We start from the raw sequence: 20,295 nt of genomic DNA, 5'->3' as shown, positions 1-20,295 counted from the left end.
GGCAATGTCACTGGTTGACTGCGTCACGAGATCGACCGGGTGAGACATTTTTTTTGATATTACAAGTCATTGATAGTGGGGGTTTTGAATACGAGTAATTAGGTGAAATGCGATTAAATTAAGGAAAAACCTTGTAAAATTATGAAAATTGGTGGAAAATACGTGAAATTGATGCAAATACGGCAAAAATGTGGATGAATGAAGGTATTGTTTTGTAATGTATTGTATGTTAACCGGGGGCCTCGGTCATGGATATATGTGATGTCCTTAGGTTAGTTAGGTTTAAGTAGTTCTAAGTTCTAGGGGACTGATGACCTCAGATGTTGAGTCCCATAGTGCTCAGAGCCATTTGAACCATTTTGAATTACCGCAGTCCACTTCACCCCGCCGCCGCCCCACACCGAACGCTTTCAGGGTTATTGTGCGATTCGGTCCTGGTGGACCCCCCACCCCCCCTCGTTCCTCCAGGGAACGTCTCACACCAGACGTGTGTAAACCCTATGTTTGCGTGGTAGAGTAATGGTGATGTACGCGTACGTGCAGAGCTTGTTTGCGCATAAATCGCCAACATAGTGTAGCTGAGGCGGAATAAGGGAAACCAGCCGAGGCAGATGGAAAACCGCCTAAAAACCATCAACAGACTGGCCGGTTCACCGGACCTCGACACAAGTCCGTCGGGCGGATTTGTGCCGGTGACCAGGCGCTCGTTGCCAGTCCGTAAAGCCGTGCGTTAGACCGAACGGCTAACTGGGCAGGCTATGAATGGGGGTACATAGATGTTCGACTGTGTATATGAAAATCATTCCATTCCTTCACTGGTGCTATTGACTACTGATGCTCCATACTATCCGTGTTCTATGAGTTTAAGTCCTGAAAAATACCTCCTTGTTCCACATGCTGTTATGCACTGTTAGCCATAAAAGTGAAAGACACGGTGTCCAAAGACTTCGCAGTCATGATGATCGCCACCTAGGACACCGAAACAATGATTACGTACCTGGGTGCAATATGCCCTGCCAATATCAGGAAGCAGTGCTCTTGGTTTCTTCGAATACAGAACACAGAGACGTCTGCTACCCTGTCACTGTGGGACACGAGTTTAAATGTAGAGGTCATCACGTTCGGAGAGCTGTTTGGAGAAGCTCCACAATGCCACAAACTCTTCCAGTTTCCATACGTTGCTATGTCTTCCAAATTTTTGCCAACAAGAAACACTGCCTCTGTCTTTTATTTCATCCGCCATGTGTGTTGTGAAGCAGCTTAACTTACACCATGCGATGTCCAGCTTTATGTAAGAGCCAATGGATCGATATGTGCTAATGCCGGTTGAGCATTTGACACAGACCTCAAAGTAATGGTGGAAAAACAAAATATGTGGCGTTGTACAAAGCTATAGTCATATACTTCTTGGTTGTGCTACAGTAGAAAAACAATGTATTAAACTGCTTGAAGAGAACAATACGAAAACCCTTTCTTATAATTGATGACTGTGTGCTATGGTCCCCCTACAATACGTTCGACAAAAGCGTACACAAGTATGTGCTAGCGAAGGTATGTGCCAGCGACTTCGCTTACTGGCCACTTGGACAAATGGATCAATACGTGTGTATTTAATAGGATCATCACATAAACTCGATATTAATATGCAGACTGTACTTGTTTACGGTATATCGGAAGAGAGAGATGCAGTAATGTCTCGTCGAGTTCTCTACAAGGCGACGTTAGTGAATTTTTTATAGTTCTTAGTTTTACTGCCTTTGATGTTATAAATATAACGATATGAGAGAGAGACTGCGGTCTCAACTTAGTCTCTGACCCCACTATACTGTCATGTTTCTAACGTAGTAATCATAGGAATATGATAAAGAAGATTAGAATATGTACAGGATGATATTTGTAGACCACGCTTGACATGAATGAATTGTAGGTGTTATGCTTCTGAATTCCTTTGTGTAGTCCACATACACTCTTCATGGTTGTGAATTTCCTCATGTACTTTAGTGAGCTATTTTTCTCATTGTAATAGCTCTCTACATGGTCAGTGAGAAGTGGGATACATGGAGGACTAGACAGACTTCTAACTAATGGAACAATGCTGTCGGAACGTGATGGGATGTGGAGAGAATTAGCAGGGATCTCTGACCTGGTGGAGGACATCTCTCAAGTAATATGTATAGGCTACCTCAGAATCCACCATCCTGGCTCTTGGCGTCAACTTCAGGTGTGTGCTAATCAAACCCTATTGTCCATGCTAAGACCAGTGTGGGGGAGGGGAGTGGGGGGATGCAGTCATGAATCAGTCTGGACCCTATGTTCCGTCCTAGGCCTCGGCTGCAGCCTTAAGGAATACTTTGTGACTTGGAGGGAGAGGGGAGAAGGAAAATAAATTATTCTCCTGTTCCAGGTGATAAAAAACAAGCCCTCCTCGCTCCAGGAATTCCCGTTTGAGTTCACAAAGAATCTTCATAAAACCTGCATGTTGACCAGGTCTACAGGTAATATATTTAGAAGCATGCCTACGAGATGCATCCATCCTTTAAGCTGATCTGTTGGAGGTCCCAAACTCTAGAGCTATACTCAAGAATGGGTCACACTATTCTTCTCTATACAATCTTCTTTACACACTTTCCTAAAATTCTCCAAATAAATCTAAATCAATGTTTCGCCTTCCCCACTGCTGCCCTTGTGTGCTCATTCCATTTCATTTGGCTTTGCAACGTTTCACCAACATATTTAAGCAACTATATAACGTATAACTTATGGACATTTGATTGAAAGACGACATAGGATGTGCCAAAAGCTTTGTTAACCTATCTCTGTCTAAGTCTGCAGATATTATCACCATCAAACATACTTTGAAGCAACAATCAAATACCTACGCTACTGCATGTATCCAGAGTTATTCAACATAAAATGAACAAAGTTCTTTATAAATCTTCAGCAACTGTATGTTTTTTTGGTGTAAAAATTAGAAACCAGTTGCACAAGTTATTTCTTTTCTGGTTTCAGGTTCCTAGTGTCCTTCTTCAGAAGGTCGTAATTGCACTGTTAGCAAGAGTAAAAAATAAGCATGTGCATTCACCTATTACTGTATCCTGCAATTTACTGAAACAAACATCCTGATTGAAATCAGTCAAATGAACAAATACAAAGCTGATGATGTAAGTAACGTGGACTGTCATCTGACATAGGTCCTACCTCAGCCAAGCCAACACACGTTCCTCTTTACACAATGTTCTATCATCCCTAATTCTAGCATTTTGGACTTCGGTGACATCGGACAAGTCACTTTAATAATAATTCCTAATCGAGTGGAAACTCTTCCAGACCAATATCTTAAATACTTCGCCCTTAATTGTTACTCTTAGAAAATGCGTTTTTTGAGGTGTAATGTTTTTCTCTCTCTGGTCGTCCGTGCCATGGACTCGTCCTCCTGCTTGTTGACGAAGGTGTGTCCGCTCCTGTAAATTGCGTCTAACTTTTAGTTTTTGCGCTTCGTGTTCTGATGCCGGCTGCCCGAAAATTTTCCGACGCCTCGCTATGAGCCCCACCATGATGATCTGGTCTCTTTAGGCGCTATGTGGCCCCAACTCGCGACAATGATTTCCTACGGCCTCTGTGCGAAGTCAGAAATTCTGATTTCGGTACTTAATTGAAATGGAAATATCTTGTGATACTTAACTCTGGTGTGGTTGTCACCAAATACTCTTAAATAAACGACCACATCCATAAACCTTTTATTCCTACCTATTTCTCCTGTCTCTCAATCCTTTTGATTCCAGAAACATGGACATCGGGAATGAGCGAGGTCAGTGATTGTACGTTGCACTGCCAACTCGCATACTCATCTGCATTGTATATTAAACTAGAATTTCTGTGTAAATCATCTTGTATCCTTTTACATTGACTCGATACCTTCCCATAAACTAAAGTGCCGTCAGAAAACACTTGCATTTTGCTGTTCACTCTATCAGATGAAATGAAATGTGTGTCTGGAACCTCCCGTAGGGTAGACCAATCGCTGGTGCAAGTCTTTTTAGTTGACAATACTTCGGCGATTTGCGTGTCGATGAGGATTACATGATGAAAAAGGCAACACAACACCCGGTCCCCGAGCGGAGAAAGTCTCCGACCCAGCTGGGAATCAAGCCTGGGCATCCCACATGGCATTCTGTCGTAATGACCACCCAGCTATGGAGGCGAACGTCTGTCAGATCTTATACGTATACAGACAACGAGAAACGTCCTATCACACTTTTTGGTGTACTCCTTATAAACATTCGCCATCAACGAGAACATTCTGGCTTCTATTATTAAAGAAGTCCTCGAGCTACTGACATATCTATTTTTGAAACTTCCTGGCAGATTAAAACTGTGTGCTGGACCGAGACTCGAACTCGGGACCTTTGCCTTTCGCGGGCAAGTGCTCTACTGGCAGAAGTAATGCTGTGAGGACGGGTCGGGAGTCGTACTTGGGTAGCTGAGTTGGTGGAGCACTGGCCTGCGAAAGGCAAAGGTCCCGATTTCGAGTCTCGGTGCAGTAGACAGTTTTAATCTGCCAGGAAGTTCCATATCAGCACACACTCCGCTGCAGAGTGAAAATCTCATTCTGGATATCTATTTTTATTTATTTACTTATTTACACGTCAAGTTCCGTAGGACCAAATTCAGGATCAAATCTCCAAGGTCATGGAACGTGTCAGTACATGAAGTTACAACATAAAAGTAACAACAGATAAAAGTAAAATGTTTATAAACCCAAAAAGTCAATCCATAAGTTTAAATAAACGCAATCAACAATATAAAGTAAGAATCAGCCTAAGTTTTCAAGGAACTCCTCAACAGAACAGGAGTGAATCATGAAAAAACTCTTCAGTTTCGATTTGAAGGCGCGTGGATTACTGCTAAGATTTTTGAATTCTTGTGGTAGCTTACTGAAAATGGATGCAGCAGTATACTGCACACCATCTGCACACGAGTTGAGGAAGTGTGATCCTGATTCAAGTTGGATTTCTGCCGAGTATTAACTGAGTAAAAGCTGCTTATTCTTGGAAATAATCTGATATTTTTAACAAGGAACGACAGCAAAGAGTATGTATATTGAGAGGCCAATGTCGAAATGCCCAGACTAGTGAAAAGGAACGACAAGAGGTTCGCGAATTTACACCTCATTGCCCGAACCGCCTGTTTCTGAGCCAAAAATATCCTTTTAGAATGGGAAGAGTTACCCTAAAATATAATACCATACGACATAAGCGAATGAAATAAGCAAAGTAGACTACTTTTCGTGTCAAAAGATCACTTACTTCAGATACCGTTCGAATAGTAAAAGTGGCAGCATTAAGTCTATGAACAAGATCTTCAACGTGGCCTTTCCACGAGAGTTTACCATCTGTCTTAACACCTAGAAATTTGAACTGTTCAGTTTCACTAATCATACGCCCATTCTGTGAAAGTAAAATGTCAGGTTCTTTGGAAATGTGTTTTAGAAACTGTAAAAACCGAGTCTTACGGTGATTTAGTTTTAGTTTATTTTCTACAAGCTATGAACTTATGTCATGAACTGCACTATTTGAAACCGAGCCAATGTTTCACACAACATCCTTTACGACCAAGGTTACCCGTAATATTAGAGGGCCTATTGTTTATGTAAATAAGCAACAGGCGTGGCTCCACCACTGATCCCTAGGGCACTTCCCATGAGACCGTATCCCACTCAGACCCCACATCACAGCCATTGTCAACACCATGAATAATGACTTTCTGCTGTCTGTTCTTAAAGTAAGAGCTGAACCAGTGTGAGCTACTCTCTGAATTTCGTAATCCTGCAACTTCTGGAGCAATATTTTGTGATGAACACAAACACCTTAGTTAAATCAAAAAATATGCCTAGCGTTCGAAACCTTTTGTTTAACCCATACAGTACCTCACAGAGCAAAGAGATTACAGCACTTTCAGTTGTTAAATGACTTCTAAAGCCGAACTGTACATTTGATAGCAAATTATGTGATATGAAATGATCAATTATCCTTACAAACACAGCATTTTCAATAACGTTAGCGAACACTGATGGCATAGAAATGGGTATAATATTGTCTACATTATCCTTTTCTCCCTTTTTATAAATCGGCTTTGCTACTTTACTATCCAGGAACCTATTCCATCTACTCGAATCGACATGTAACAGTCTACACTGGGGCACCATATCAAACACTTTCCGGCAATCTAGGAATATGGAATCCGCCTGTTGCCCTTCACCCATGGATCGAAAGGTATCATTTAGGAAAAGAGCAAGATCAGTTTAGCATAAGCGATGCTTTTGAATCCATATTGATTTGTGGACAGAAAGTTTTCTGTTTTAAGGAAATTTATTACATTCTGAATTACAATATGTTCAAAAACTCTTCGGCAAACCTATGGTAAGGATAATGGTCTGTAATTTTGCGGATCTCTTCTGAAAACCTTCTTATATACCGTAGTCACCTGCGCTTTTTTCCACTCACTTGGAACTTTGCAATTGTGTGAATGATTCGTGATAAATGCAAGCTAAATGGTGGCCCAGGGCCATAGCACGCTCTCTATAAATTCGATCTGAGATTCCATCCAGACTTGGTGACCCATTTATTTTCAACTCTTTCAGATGCTCCTCTACGCTAGGGATACCTATTTCTTGTCGTCCATACGGGAGGCAACGTGGGTAACATAGGAAACGTCTCGGATGCGCTTGAAGACGATGCATCAAAGACTTCGACGAGGCTTGAGGTTAGGTTAGTGGTCCGGTAGGGTGAAGTTCACGAGGTGGTTTGTTGGGTTTCAGAAGAGGAGAATTTTAAAGGTCATCGTCGGGGGGGGGGGATAAGAACCATTGTTAAAATGGTGTTTTGTAGGAATCGTGTCACTGTGAACATCTTTAATAAAAAAGATTTCGCTACTCAGTTATGCAGTGTCTATGTGTGTTAACATAAGACGACAACAAAGCCTAATGTGAGGCTAACTGCAGTGCTGCCAACTGAAACACATCACAGTACACTGAAACATTTTTTTTCTGCAGATGACCTAGCGACAGCCTGCTATTCTTGTATCAGGCATGTTTAATCGCTGCCAAAGTGCTAGTTACCAGACAAAAACAGAGAACAATTAGTTTATAAAGTCGTTTCACACGTCTACAATCTTCAAGCTTGTACGAAAGATAAGAACTGAGAGCGTAAATGAATGATTAAAGTGTCCTGTACGTAACGTCAACATTGGGAAAAATGAACTTCATGTTTTTAATTTACGTGAAGCATAAACTAAAATTTTCATATGGCAAAATATTACACAATTTACAAATGTATTATGAAGGAGCGATGTGTGATTTGAACTTCTGCATGAAGTAATGAAATATTTAAATCGGTAGTAATTATGATTAATTATTACTATGAGTTAGTATGGTTGCAGTGTGCTTGTGCTCCTAAGGTAGTCTACTTGTTACCTGGTTCGTCTGTACTGGTGAATGTACTCTCAGATAACAGTTTTAGGGATGCATTTTTTGACTGGCCAATTATTACTCGATCAGGTAGTTCTTATCTTAGCATGCAATTTAGTTTATATTATGTTAATATTATACAAAGTCTGTGTTTGTAAAAACACATTTCTAGGCATCCAGTGGTATGTAATTCTGTATGTTTTCGTTTAGAAACATGGTGGTATTATTTCAAGGTAACGATTTGTCACCTTAATATTTACTGAAAACTGTTTACAAATTCTAATTAGGTATACATTAATATTCAATATTGCGTAGACCAAACAGCATGTCACAGATAGGAACCATAACATACAGATCCTACATTGAGAGAAACGATCTACTAGGATCTTATTGAATGGTGAGTATTCTTAATTTGAAATTACATAGTAGGCTCCAGCTTAAAACATTCTAAGGAAGATTTATGTTCCTCGTTTAAATGGGATGCAATGTAATTGAGTATACGGAACCTAATATTCTGACTATCGCTACAGACACTAAAAGAGACAGCGGATTTCGTGAGGTCAGTCCTTGTAAAATTTAATTATCAAATAACACAAAGATGTAGTAAGTTTTCTTAGTAACTACATAAATAGTAACAGATAAAAAATGGGCAACGTGCATAATATAGATGGACATGTTTCAAAACATTTTGCAGGCATAGTTCTTCTCCTAAACTTCAACATTGCAACGTGTATTTTCCAGAAGTTACCGACAGTCTTTGTTTCACCTTGCTTCCAACTTCAATTGCAGCTGCTAATCGAGACAAAATTCCTTAAAAGGTGAAGTCTCGCAAATTAGTTAAGGGTCGCGGACGTGACGGAATTCCATTAAGGTTCCATTCCGAGGGTGCAAGGCAATTGCCTCGCCCCTAATGGAAATTTTTGCACCTAATAGGAACAATGAAAGACACTTTGTAATTGGAAAGTCTTGGAGCTCACGCGAACGCTTCAAGACGAATAAGCGAAAAAGTCGGCTTTCTATTAAAATTAGCAGGAGCTACATTATATATTCGAGGTAGATACGAATGACGGTTAGCGCTTCAGAAAAAAACGTTGGAAATAAAAATTTCACGTATATTCAGGTATTCTTAAAAAAGTTTGGCTACCAGGCGGTAAGAGGAAGGTGTGTAGCCTGAATGCTGAAGACACTTGATTCTTTGGTTCGAAAGGTGTCTAGTTCGGTACCCAGCGCCAGTGTTATCATTTAAGTTTCCTAAGGTTACATTTAAATACTTCAGCTATTATCGAAATACCACATTCCTACATAACTTGAAGACCTTCTTCAGTTAGTGATTCGTTCCAGATAAAATCAAGAATGGGTCTTGCTAACGTTATATACGCTGTCTCCGTTATAGATGAATCACACTTTCCTAAAATTCTCCCAATAAACCGAGGTCTACCATTCGCCTTCCCTAATATCACCCTTACGTGCCCGTTCCATTTAAAATCGCTTTGCAATGTTACGCGTAGGTGTTTAATCGACTTAAATGTGTAAATCAGTACACTATATGTGCTGTCACCGACCATTGCGCGAATGTTTTTCCTGATCATCAGCATTAACTGACACTTTTCTGCATTTAGGGCAACTGCCATTCATCACACTGAAAGCAATTTCGTCTAAGTCATATTGTATCCTCCTACAGTCACTCAGCGAGAAACCCCTCCGTACACTATAGCATCATCAGCAAACAGCAGCAGATTTTTGCCACCCCCCTCTCTCCCCCCCGTGTCCGTCAGATGTTTTGAGAATAATAGCGGTCCTATCACACTTCCCTGGGGGAATCCTGACGATATCCTTGTCCGATTCTTTGATCGAAATGATGTGTTCGAATCAGTTTACAGGGTACGTGTAACTGATTAGTGGTAACATTAATGAACATATAATTTTTTAGTCCTAACCATGCAACTACACTTAAAAACAAGTTTTAACCTTTCTTTCTGGCCAGTTTTTAGGCAGAAATTCGTCAGTGTAATGCGAGGACTTGTCCAGGACAAATGATTTTAAGTCCGATTTAAAAACTGCTCTTTTAGCTGTCGAAATTTTTTCGTTATTGAGCAAATTAGCAAACAAATTTTGTTGCTGCATATTGAACTCTTTCCTCAGCCTTTGATAGCTGTAACAATGCGTAATAAGGACCACCTTTTCCGTTAGTGTTGTTGGTATAGACATGACTATTCTTCTCAAATTGTTATAGATTATTTCTGCTGAATTTCATTAGTGAAAATACGTACTGTGACGGCACCGTTGAAATACGTAGCTCCTTGAAAAAGCAACATGACGTCCAGCGGTGAACACCGCATATCATTCTTAGCCGTCGCTTTTATGCAATCAGAACTTTCCTTCTAAGTGATGAGTTACCCTAGAAAATTATTCCATAAGACATTATTGCGTGGAAATATGCAAAATACACTACTGGCCATTAAAATTGCTACACCACGAAGATGACGTGCTACAGACGCGAAATTTAACCGACAGGAAGAAGATGCTGTGATATGCAAATGTGTGACATTTCACACAAGGTTGGTGCCGGTGGCGACAGCTACAACGTGCTGACATGAGGAAAGTTTCCAACCGATTTCTCATACACAAACAGCAGTTGACTGACGTTGCCTGGTGAAACGTTGTTGTGATGCCTCGTCTAAGGAGGAGAAACGCGTACCATCACGTTTCCGACTTTGATAAAGGTCGGATTGTAGCTTATCGCGATTGCGGTTTATCGTATCGCGACATTGCTGCTCGCGTTGGTCTAAATCCAATGACTGTTAGCAGAATATGGAATCGAGTGGGTTCAAGAGGGTAATACGGAACGCCGTGCTGGATCCCAACGGCCTCGTATCATTAGCAGTCGAGATGACAGGCATCTTATCCGCATGGCTGTGACGGATCGTGTAGCCACGTCTCGATCCCTAAGCGAACAGATGTGGACGTTTGCAAGACAACAACCATCTGCACGAACATTTCGACGACGCTTGCAGCAGCATGGACTATCAGCTGGGAGACCATGGCTGCGATTACCCTTGACGCTGCATCACAGACAGAAGCGCCTGCGATGGTGTACTCAACGACGAACCTGGGTGCAAGAATGGCAAAACGTCATGTTTTCGGATGAATCCAGGTTTTGTTTACAACATTATGATGGTCGCATCCGTGTTTGCCGACATCGCGGTGAACGCACATCGGAAGCGTGTATTCGTCATCGCCATACTGGCGTATCACCCGGCGTGATGGTATGGGGTGCCATTGGTTACACGTCTCGGTCACCTCTTGTTGGCACTGACGGCACTTTGAACAGTGGACGTTACATTTCAGATGTGTTACGACCCGTGGCTCTACCCTTCATTCGATCCCTGTGAAACCATACATTTCAGCATGATAATGCATGTTGCAGGTCCTGTACGGGCCTTTCTGGATACACAAAGTGTTCGACTGCTGCCCTGGCCAGCACATTCTCCAGATCTCTTACCAATTGAAAACGTCTGGTCAATGGTGGCCGAGCAACTGGCTCGTCACAATACACCAGTCACTACTCTTGATGAACTGTGGTATCGTGTTGAAGTTGCATGGACAGCCGTACCTGTACACGCCATCCAAACTCTGTTTGCCTCAATGCCCCGTATCAAGGCCGTTATTACGGCCAGAGGTGGTTGTTCTGAGTACTGATTTCGCAGGATCTATGCACCCAAATTGCGTGAAAGTGTAATCACATGTCAGTTCCAGTATAATATATTTGTCCAATGAATACCCGTTTATCATCCGCATTTCTTCTTAGTGTAGCAATTTTAATGGCCAGTAGTGTGTATCAGAAGGGTGATTCGTTTGTTTCCAAGTTTGATAAACCCACGGAGAGCAAAGGTAGCAGAACTTAATTATTTGAGTTCGGTAACGTGCTTCTTCAAGTTTTCATCTGTATGTACACCCGAAAATTCTGAGCATTCTACGCAGTTGCAGACTCCTGCTCATATGCTACATCAATTATGGGTATATTTGTTGTACAATTTCTTTTTCAAAATATAATTTGAGTCTATTCTCTGAGAACCTCTTCAAAATTCTTTGGAAACATTGTTTACCAACCATTCTATTGCTTTCTCCCTAATGGGATTTATTGTGACACTAGTATACTCTGCAAAAAGTACCAATTCTGCTTGTTGAATAATAAGTGGAAGATCATTAACATATGTAAGGAACAGGAGTGGCCCCAAAATTGAATCCTGTGGGACTCCCTTTGTGATTTCTCCGCAGTCAATAAAGTTTTCTAACCTTTTGAGATTGTCTGAATTATTCAGAACAACATTTTGCTTTCTGTTTGTTAAATATCATTGAAACCAGCTGTGTGTAAAGCCATCAATTCCATAAAAGTAGAATTTTTTATCAGATAGCAATATGATATATGCAATCGTACTCCCCGCAAAGACTGCAGAAAATAACAACTGGAGATATTTTATCATATGAAGCTTGTATTGCTCGTATATAGCATTCTCACAAGGGGAGACCATGACGTTGGGGTCACGGATTTGCTTCCAACTACACTCCTGGAAATTGAAATAAGAACACCGTGAATTCATTGTCCCAGGAAGGGGAAACTTTATTGACACATTTCTGGGGTCAGATACATCACATGATCACACTGACAGAACCACAGGCACATAGACACAGGCAACAGAGCATGCACAATGTCGGCACTAGTACAGTGTATATCCACCTTTCGCAGCAATGCAGGCTGCTATTCTCCCATGGAGACGATCGTAGAGATGCTGGATGTAGTCCTGTGGAACGGCTTACCATGCCATTTCCACCTGGCGCCTCAGTTGGACCAGCGTTCGTGCTGGACGTGCAGACCGCGTGAGACGACGCTTCATCCAGTCCCAAACATGCTCAATGGGGGACAGATCCGGAGATCTTGCTGGCCAGGGTAGTTGACTTACACCTTCTAGAGCACTTTGGGTGGCACGGGATACATGCGGACGTGCATTGTCCTGTTGGAACAGCAAGTTCCCTTGCTGGTCTCGGAATGGTAGAACGATGGGTTCGATGACGGTTTGGATGTACCGTGCACTATTCAGTGTCCCCTCGACGATCACCAGTGGTGTACGGCCAGTGTAGGAGATCGCTCCCCACACCATGATGCCGGGTGTTGGCCCTGTGTGCCTCGGTCGTATGCAGTCCTGATTGTGGCGCTCACCTGCACGGCGCCAAACACGCATACGACCATCATTGGCACCAAGGCAGAAGCGACTCTCATCGCTGAAGACGACACGTCTCCATTCGTCCCTCCATTCACGCCTGTCGCGACACCACTGGAGGCGGGCTGCACGATGTTGGGGCGTGAGCGGAAGACGGCCTAACGGTGTGCGGGACCGTAGCCCAGCTTCATGGAGACGGTTGCGAATGGTCCTCGCCGATACCCCAGGAGCAACAGCGTCCCTAATTTGCTGGGAAGTGGCGGTGCGGTCCCCTACGGCACTGCGTAGGATCCTACGGTCTTGGCGTGCATCCGTGCGTCGCTGCGGTCCGGTCCCAGGTCGACGGGCACGTGCACTTTCCGCCGACCACTGGCGACAACATCGATGTACTGTGGAGACCTCACGCCCCACGTGTTGAGCAATTCGGCGGTACGTCCACCCGGCCTCCCGCATGCCCACTATACGCCCTCGCTCAAAGTCCGTCAACTGCACATACGGTTCACGTCCACGCTGTCGCGGCATGCTACCAGTGTTAAAGACTGCGATGGAGCTCCGTATGCCACGGCAAACTGGCTGACACTGACGGCGGCGGTGCACACATGCTGCGCAGCTAGCGCCATTCGACGGCCAACACCGCGGTTCCTGGTGTGTCCGCTGTGCCGTGCGTGTGATCATTGCTTGTACAACCCTCTCGCAGTGTCCGGAGCAAGTATGGTGGGTCTGACACACCGGTGTCAATGTGTTCTTTTTTCCATTTCCAGGAGTGTATGTACACCTTTAGTAGGCCGTTGAAACAACGCAATATGCAAGTAATAAGACGCACTACTGTGGCAATTCAGAGAAAATCGCAAGAAACGTTTTACGCGTCTGTTATGCACCTGATGTATCTGTGTGTAGGTACCGGACGTTAGAGTTTATGGTGGTCAAGCGGACATTCCTACTTCGCATGCCGGACGAGGAGGTTCCACCTGTTCCCGCCTCTATCGTTGCGCTGCGAGAGCTTCCTTGTTTGTCTTCAGTGTCTTGTGAGTCATTGTAAGCGTAACATCATTGTTTGCCTCTCGTCGCCTCGTGTTTGTGATTCAATTTTGAGTCGGCGTTATCTTGCGCCCTGGTGCCTTCCATGGCTCACAGGAACGTTCAACGCACGGGTACCGTCAGTTTTAGTTTTGACCAGTCCAAAAAATGGTTCAAATGGCTCTGAGCACTATGGGACTTAACCTCTGAGGTCATCAGTCCCCTAGAACGTAGAACTACTTAAACCTAACTAACCTAAGGACATCACACACACTCATGCCCGAGGAAGGATTCGAACCTGTGAGCATAGCGGTCACGCAATTCCACACTGAAGCGCCTAGAACTGCTCGGTCACACCGGCCGGCTTTTTGACCAGTCCACGCGCCATGTGCAGCTGAGTTTGTTAGATGATTGTCTAATAGATACGATCAAGGTCACTTCAGAACACGTTCACACGACTTACATGTGTTTTATGTCACCCGCTCCATGTTGACAGCGTCCCTTTCCCTCATCGCAATGACTCTAATAGCATGGTAATTCTGGCGAACAGGGAGCTGGAATGTACGAATGTTAGGGTGTTTAACCTTCCGCCCGAATTTGATGACAGTTTCCCCCCGACCGTCCTGTTTCCGTTTGGGGATATACGGAATATACAGCAGGAACGGTGGTCCGCTCAACGTCATTTACAAGTTTATAGCGGTGTCGATCTGTGGATATGGTAGTCAGACGGAATATTTCTTCTCATATGCAGGTCTGTGGATACCGTGTACAGATAATTTACGCAGGACAAGGAGTGACTTGTTTTATATGTAGTGAGAGTGGACACTGCCACACAAATTGCCGGGGCCTTTTCACGATTTTAAAATCCAATTATGAACAACGTAAAAGGGCGAGCTTTAATGGATCTGGTTCTCCAAGTGACAGCCATTGTAGGTAACCACGTTTCTGAAGGGCAGGGCGAGCCGTTGTGTGATGGTCCTAGCGCATTTCCGTCGTTAGCCTCGCGTCGGGACTTCGCGACTGTAGCTTCCTCGCTGCCACCACCCATTCCCAGTAGCCGCACCGCCCACCTGTACCTGATACTGAATTTCCGCAGTTCCCCCTCCACACGTTGCCTCGTGCGGCAGTCGCCTTCCCGCATAGCCACAACAACGTTTTCAATCTGAGCACGCGGCATCGCGAAAAAAGGAAAAAAGGAAAAACAAATAACAGAAAGAGAGCGAAAGAGAGGAATCCACCTCTTTACATTCAGATTCATCCGTTGACTTTGCCATGGACTGTTAATGGTCATTTACAAGCAATCGATGGATGCAGGCCTATACTTTTCTTACTTTGAATGTGGACAGTATTAGTTCCGAGCTTAGACTTGCGACGCTGCGACAATTTATTTACGGTTCAGGTGCAGACGTGTTAATTTTGCAAGAAGTGTTATATGAAATTTTTTCTTTTCCCGACTTTCCTACTTTCCTTAATGTGCCTCCTGAACTATTTGCTGCTACTGCGTTGTCATAGAGGGGGAATATCACTGACTAATTTCGAGGTTCTTGATAACGGCCGAGGAATAGACAGCATTTTTTGTGACCTTACTTTGATCCTTGTTTATGCCGCTTTAGGATCTGGACGTTCCACAGATCGTGTGCGCTTTTATAAAGAGAATATGGTTTATTTATTTCGTAGAACTCTACAGAAACTTTAGTTAGGCGGATATTTTTGCGTCCTGTGGATCAGACCTCTAATTTTAATTTCAGTAAGGGGTTAGATGATTTGGTGCGTTCTTCGAACATACGAGATGGGTGGATCTGTCACTAACCCACTCCCGTGAGATACACACATTTTATAGCTACTTCAAGCAGCCGACTCGATCGGTTTTATCTTTCTGACTCTTTATGAGGACAGCTGTTAGCGACAGACGTGATAACCGCTTGTTTCACTGATCACTGTGCCGTAGCTATAACCTCAAATCACGTCCCGCCACCAGTAAAACTGTATCTCCTCCCCTGGACGTCGAACACATCCCTCTTAAAGGATCCTTCACTCGAGGTTGCCGTTCGAGAGATTTGGGCCCGTAGCTTGCGTTCGCAGGAATGGTGGTCAGAGCACGCCAAACCTTTGTTCCGGAAAGCGTTAATGCGCTACGGCGCCTAGAAGGCAAGGGATCTCCGTCGGACCCTGGAGTTTTATTATTCCGTCTTGCGTCAGCTTCGTGACGGCTTCAAACAAGCTCCGTTGTGGATTATGGATGTCCGCCGTGTTAAGGCGAAACTTCATCAGTTAAAGAAGCAACAACTGGAAGGACTCAGGGTGCGATCAAAATCCCGCTCCTTTCTACAGGATAATCTGACCTTGTATCGCCTTATCTAGTTGCGGACGCGTCACAAACGAGCATGTATCACGTCTCTTACGCCGGTGGTTGCATACTGACACCCCAACGTGACTTTTCCACAGCAATCTATAATTACTTTACCGACCTTTATGATGACCCTACTACAGAAGCTATTGTCCTTCTCCTCTATTGCGTGGTTACTACCGCATTAAATAATGACTTTCTAAGTGACTTTATTTGCGATGATATTATTTTATTGTTCATTCACCATCGCAAAATCGCCGGGACTCAACGTATTCCTAGGGAATCTTACGTTCATTTTTGGCCTCTTTTAGGTGATAACATTACATCACTGGTAAATGAGGTGATCCGGGGGGTTTGATTCCTGATCCCTTCAAGGTTGGTAAAATCGTTCTAATTCCGAAAACAACCGGACCTCCAGGTACTGATAAATTTCAACCGATCACACTACTTAATTTCGATTACAAAACTCTCACTCGGGTGGTTTGTCGATAATACTAGAGGAAATTCTTGCTGACCACCAAAGCTGTCCGCCTGGGTGCACGATTCTGACTTTTGTCGTCGAATGCCGCGACGTAGTCTCGGTGGGCCGCAGCGATTTCTGTCTCTGGAGTTTTGCTTTTTATTGATTTTAAAAGGCATTTGATCGGGTCGATCACGGTTTCTTGATGCAGGTGATCAAGGCGACCGGTCTCAAATATACAGCGTGTCAGGTAATATCCAATCTTTTTACTCGCATTCACGCATCTGTCGTAGTGAATGGACAACTTACTGCCCAGATCACCATTTGACGGGGCTTACCGCAGTGGAGCCACCTCTCCATGTCGCTTTTTGTCTTGTCCTTAGAACCTCTGAATCACCGTATTGCTGATCAATTAAGTGGCTGGAAGATATCAGGAGAAAACTTCTCAGTATGAGCGTACGCGGATGATGGTATGGTTCTGCTACGTCATGTAGCTGACATGCTCAAGGACAAATTGGGCTCCTTTTGTTCTATATCTGGGACCCGCGTTAGTGAACGGAAATGTACCCTATTACCACTGCAGGGTTATCAACCCGTTGTCATTCCATGGGCAACGGTTGTTGCTAGCCACAAATCATAGGGAATTTCCTTGGATCGCTGTCCGATGAAAATGGCTGCACTCACATGGCGGGAGGTGACGAATCGAATTCAGGGGGCAGTTCTTGAGCACGAATGCCGTTCCATTAGTCTTCTTCACAAAGTGCGGATCTTTCATCAGTACATTTTCAGCAAAGTCTTCTATGTTGCACAAATGTTCCGCTCCCTGTGATGCTGGCACGCAAATTGATGCAAATGTCCGGCCGTTTCCTTTAGAAAACTCATATTTTTTGACTCAGGTACGAAGTGGTTGCACGGCCTCGTCCCATTGGAGGGTTTGGACTCCCAATGTCAAAGTGAAGGCTTCAGTATTGTTTACAAGGCGAACCGTTTTAACATGTACTCGAGCATCTTGTCCTATTGCATCAAGCTTATTTACGTGTCTTCGACCGACCACTCTCGCTCCGCCTGTCGATGTTGGCCGGATCAGCTCTAAATTGCGTCACTTACGTGAATTTTATATTATAGTATGCTTTCTCGGAGCTGACATTTTATTAATGACACACCTTACACCAGATCTTTGCTTGCTCGTTGGGGAGTATATTCATCCCTCTCCCCAGTTGAAACGGTCGCATCATTGGTATGCTGGAAAATAGTGTGGTTTCACGTTAGTCTTCCTATCCTCCCTATGGTAGTCCCCTCGTCGTGGTGTAGGGTCATTCACAATCTGATCCCGACTAGCGAACTTCTCCTCTCATTGGTCTTAGTCCGACTGGTCTTGCGGTACATGTCAACAACCTGATGCATTACCACACCGGTTTGTCTCTTGCGGACGAGAACACTGGAACTGGATTCGCCGACAGCTGGCTTTCCTTATCCGATCAGCTGAAGCTGCTTTCCTGGTTGATCTTCTTCTGTGTCCATACTTTTTCGTTTTTCCTCGGACCAAAATTAATTCGATCGTATGACTTCTCGGACACTACGCCCACTTTGTAGTCGGCTGTTTTTCGTCAATATATAGTGAGTGCATATTGGACGTGCAGTGGATTCAACGTTATAGCGTTTTATTCGCAAAACGATAGCCTTTTTTCTGGAGCCTTCTGGTTGTGTTCTTCCTAGAGAAAAAATTTGTTTCCTTATGAGTTCAGAAAAATTATGGAATTTTTGTCTATCAGGTTTTCTTTTCAGAAAACAAATAACAACAAAAATAAAGAAGTTTAAGAAAATATAAAAAATAACAATAAGTGAAATAAAAAATCCCACCCTAATACCAAGTCCATGTGATGGACCAGCACAACAGGCGGGGGGAGAGGCATCGTGGCCAGGCGTAGGGTTTCGACCCCTGCCTACCTTGTCTCCACCCAGCCTGGAGCTGTATGTGTCCGTTCATTCCTGTAGACGGTGGCGGGGGGGGGGGGGGGGGGGGAAGGTAAGGTTAGCGTTCGAGCTTCGTACGATGAACGTGTATCAGGCAGCAGTTTGACTCCCGCTCAGTCCTTCATTTTTGTAGCACAAGGGTAAACTCTTGATATTCAAAAACTTGCACCTACACTATTCGTTCTTGCTACATTAGCAACGTGTCACTGCTACGCACGTTAACTGCCAAACAATGCAAAGTAGTTCCGGGTATCTTACCAGACTGTATGTGTAAGGGATTTCGCAAGTCACGACAAGAATACATTTTCAGGAAAACTGAGTTTCTTCATTTACATGTCGATTGTTATAAATGTTTGTTCTAATAATTAAACTGAATTAAAATTAGTAAGCAGTCAAATAACATGAAATTCACTATATTTTCACGCAAATTGTATTACCTCTTAAACATCGTTTAAATTAAATTTGACCAGTGATGAAAGAAACATAGATTAAAAATTAAGTGTGGGCGGGAGTCAAAATGTTTCTTCATACGCATCCGTTTTTCAACCCTCGAAAGATGAACACACGACTACCATGATCTCAAACGTCCATCACCTAAGCACAGATGTATCAGTTACACAAAAAATTCGTAAAACTTTTCTTGTGATTTTTTCGGAATTGCCACGGCGATGCACCTTACTACTCGCACATTGTGTTGTTTTAATCGCCGACTAAAGGCGTACAAAGTTTGAAGTAAATCTGTGACGCCACGGTCTTGGCCTTCCCTTGTCAGTCGAGCAACCTTTCTGGAATCCAATCTCTGATATGTAAGTCAATTGTTCGCACTTAAGTGTGAGAATATTGTAGAGTACTTTAATTTCTTGAATATTTCGGATTAAATGGCAGCAAGGAAACTGGACCATGATACTTTGCACCTGTCTTATAAAGCGGTTTAACAATTGCATATTTTAATCTCTCTGAAAAAATTCTCTGTGCCAGTCACGCATTACATCTGTCACTGAGCACATTATTTATTTAGAGCAACTTTTCGGAATTTTGTTTGAAATTCCATCAACACCACATGAGCTTTTGTTTTCTAGAATTTTTATAATTCTGTTGATTTCAGTGAATTATATTGGTACTACTGCTAGTTGCTTAAGAAGTCTTGAAGCCACTCACATATCTGGGAACCTAATCCGTATTCTTGGACCTTCGTAACAGCCTGCTGTGGCGCATGGAGTGAAATCTAGAAATCTAGAAATATGGAATTTGCATGTTGCCTTTCATGCATGGTTCGCAGGATATCATGTGAGAAGTCAATCTGAGCTTCGCACAAGCGATGCTTCTTAAATCCCCCTGATTCGTAGACATAAACTTTTCGGTCTCAAGGAAATTTATTGTATCCGAACTGAGAATATATTCAAGAATTCTGCAGAAAACCGGTGTTTAGGATACTGGTCTGTAATTTCGCGGGTTAGTTCTTATACTCGTCATATATACAGGAGTCTCCCGCACTTCTTTTGCCACCTGCACTTTTTCCCAGTCTCTTGGGACTTTGCGTTGTGGGAATAATTCGCGATAAATGAAAACTAAATAATGAACGTTGCGCTGTGGGAGTGATTCGTGATAAATGCGAGCTAAGTAATGACCCAGTGCCACAGCGTACTTCTTATAAAACCAAACTGTGATTCCATTCTGACCTGGCGACTTATTTGTTTTCAGCTCTTTCAGTTGCTTCTCTACGCGCAGGGATGTCTGTTACTACGTCCTGCTAATGGGAGTCTGTGCGACAGTCAAATGGCGGTATGTTTATACGGTCTTCCTGCTTGCACGA

This window comes from Schistocerca cancellata, chromosome 7, assembly GCF_023864275.1.
Source record: "Schistocerca cancellata isolate TAMUIC-IGC-003103 chromosome 7, iqSchCanc2.1, whole genome shotgun sequence".
Taxonomy (NCBI): domain Eukaryota; kingdom Metazoa; phylum Arthropoda; class Insecta; order Orthoptera; family Acrididae; genus Schistocerca; species Schistocerca cancellata.
The sequence above is the reverse complement of the archived record's forward strand: the minus strand, read 5'-3'. Positions refer to the sequence as shown.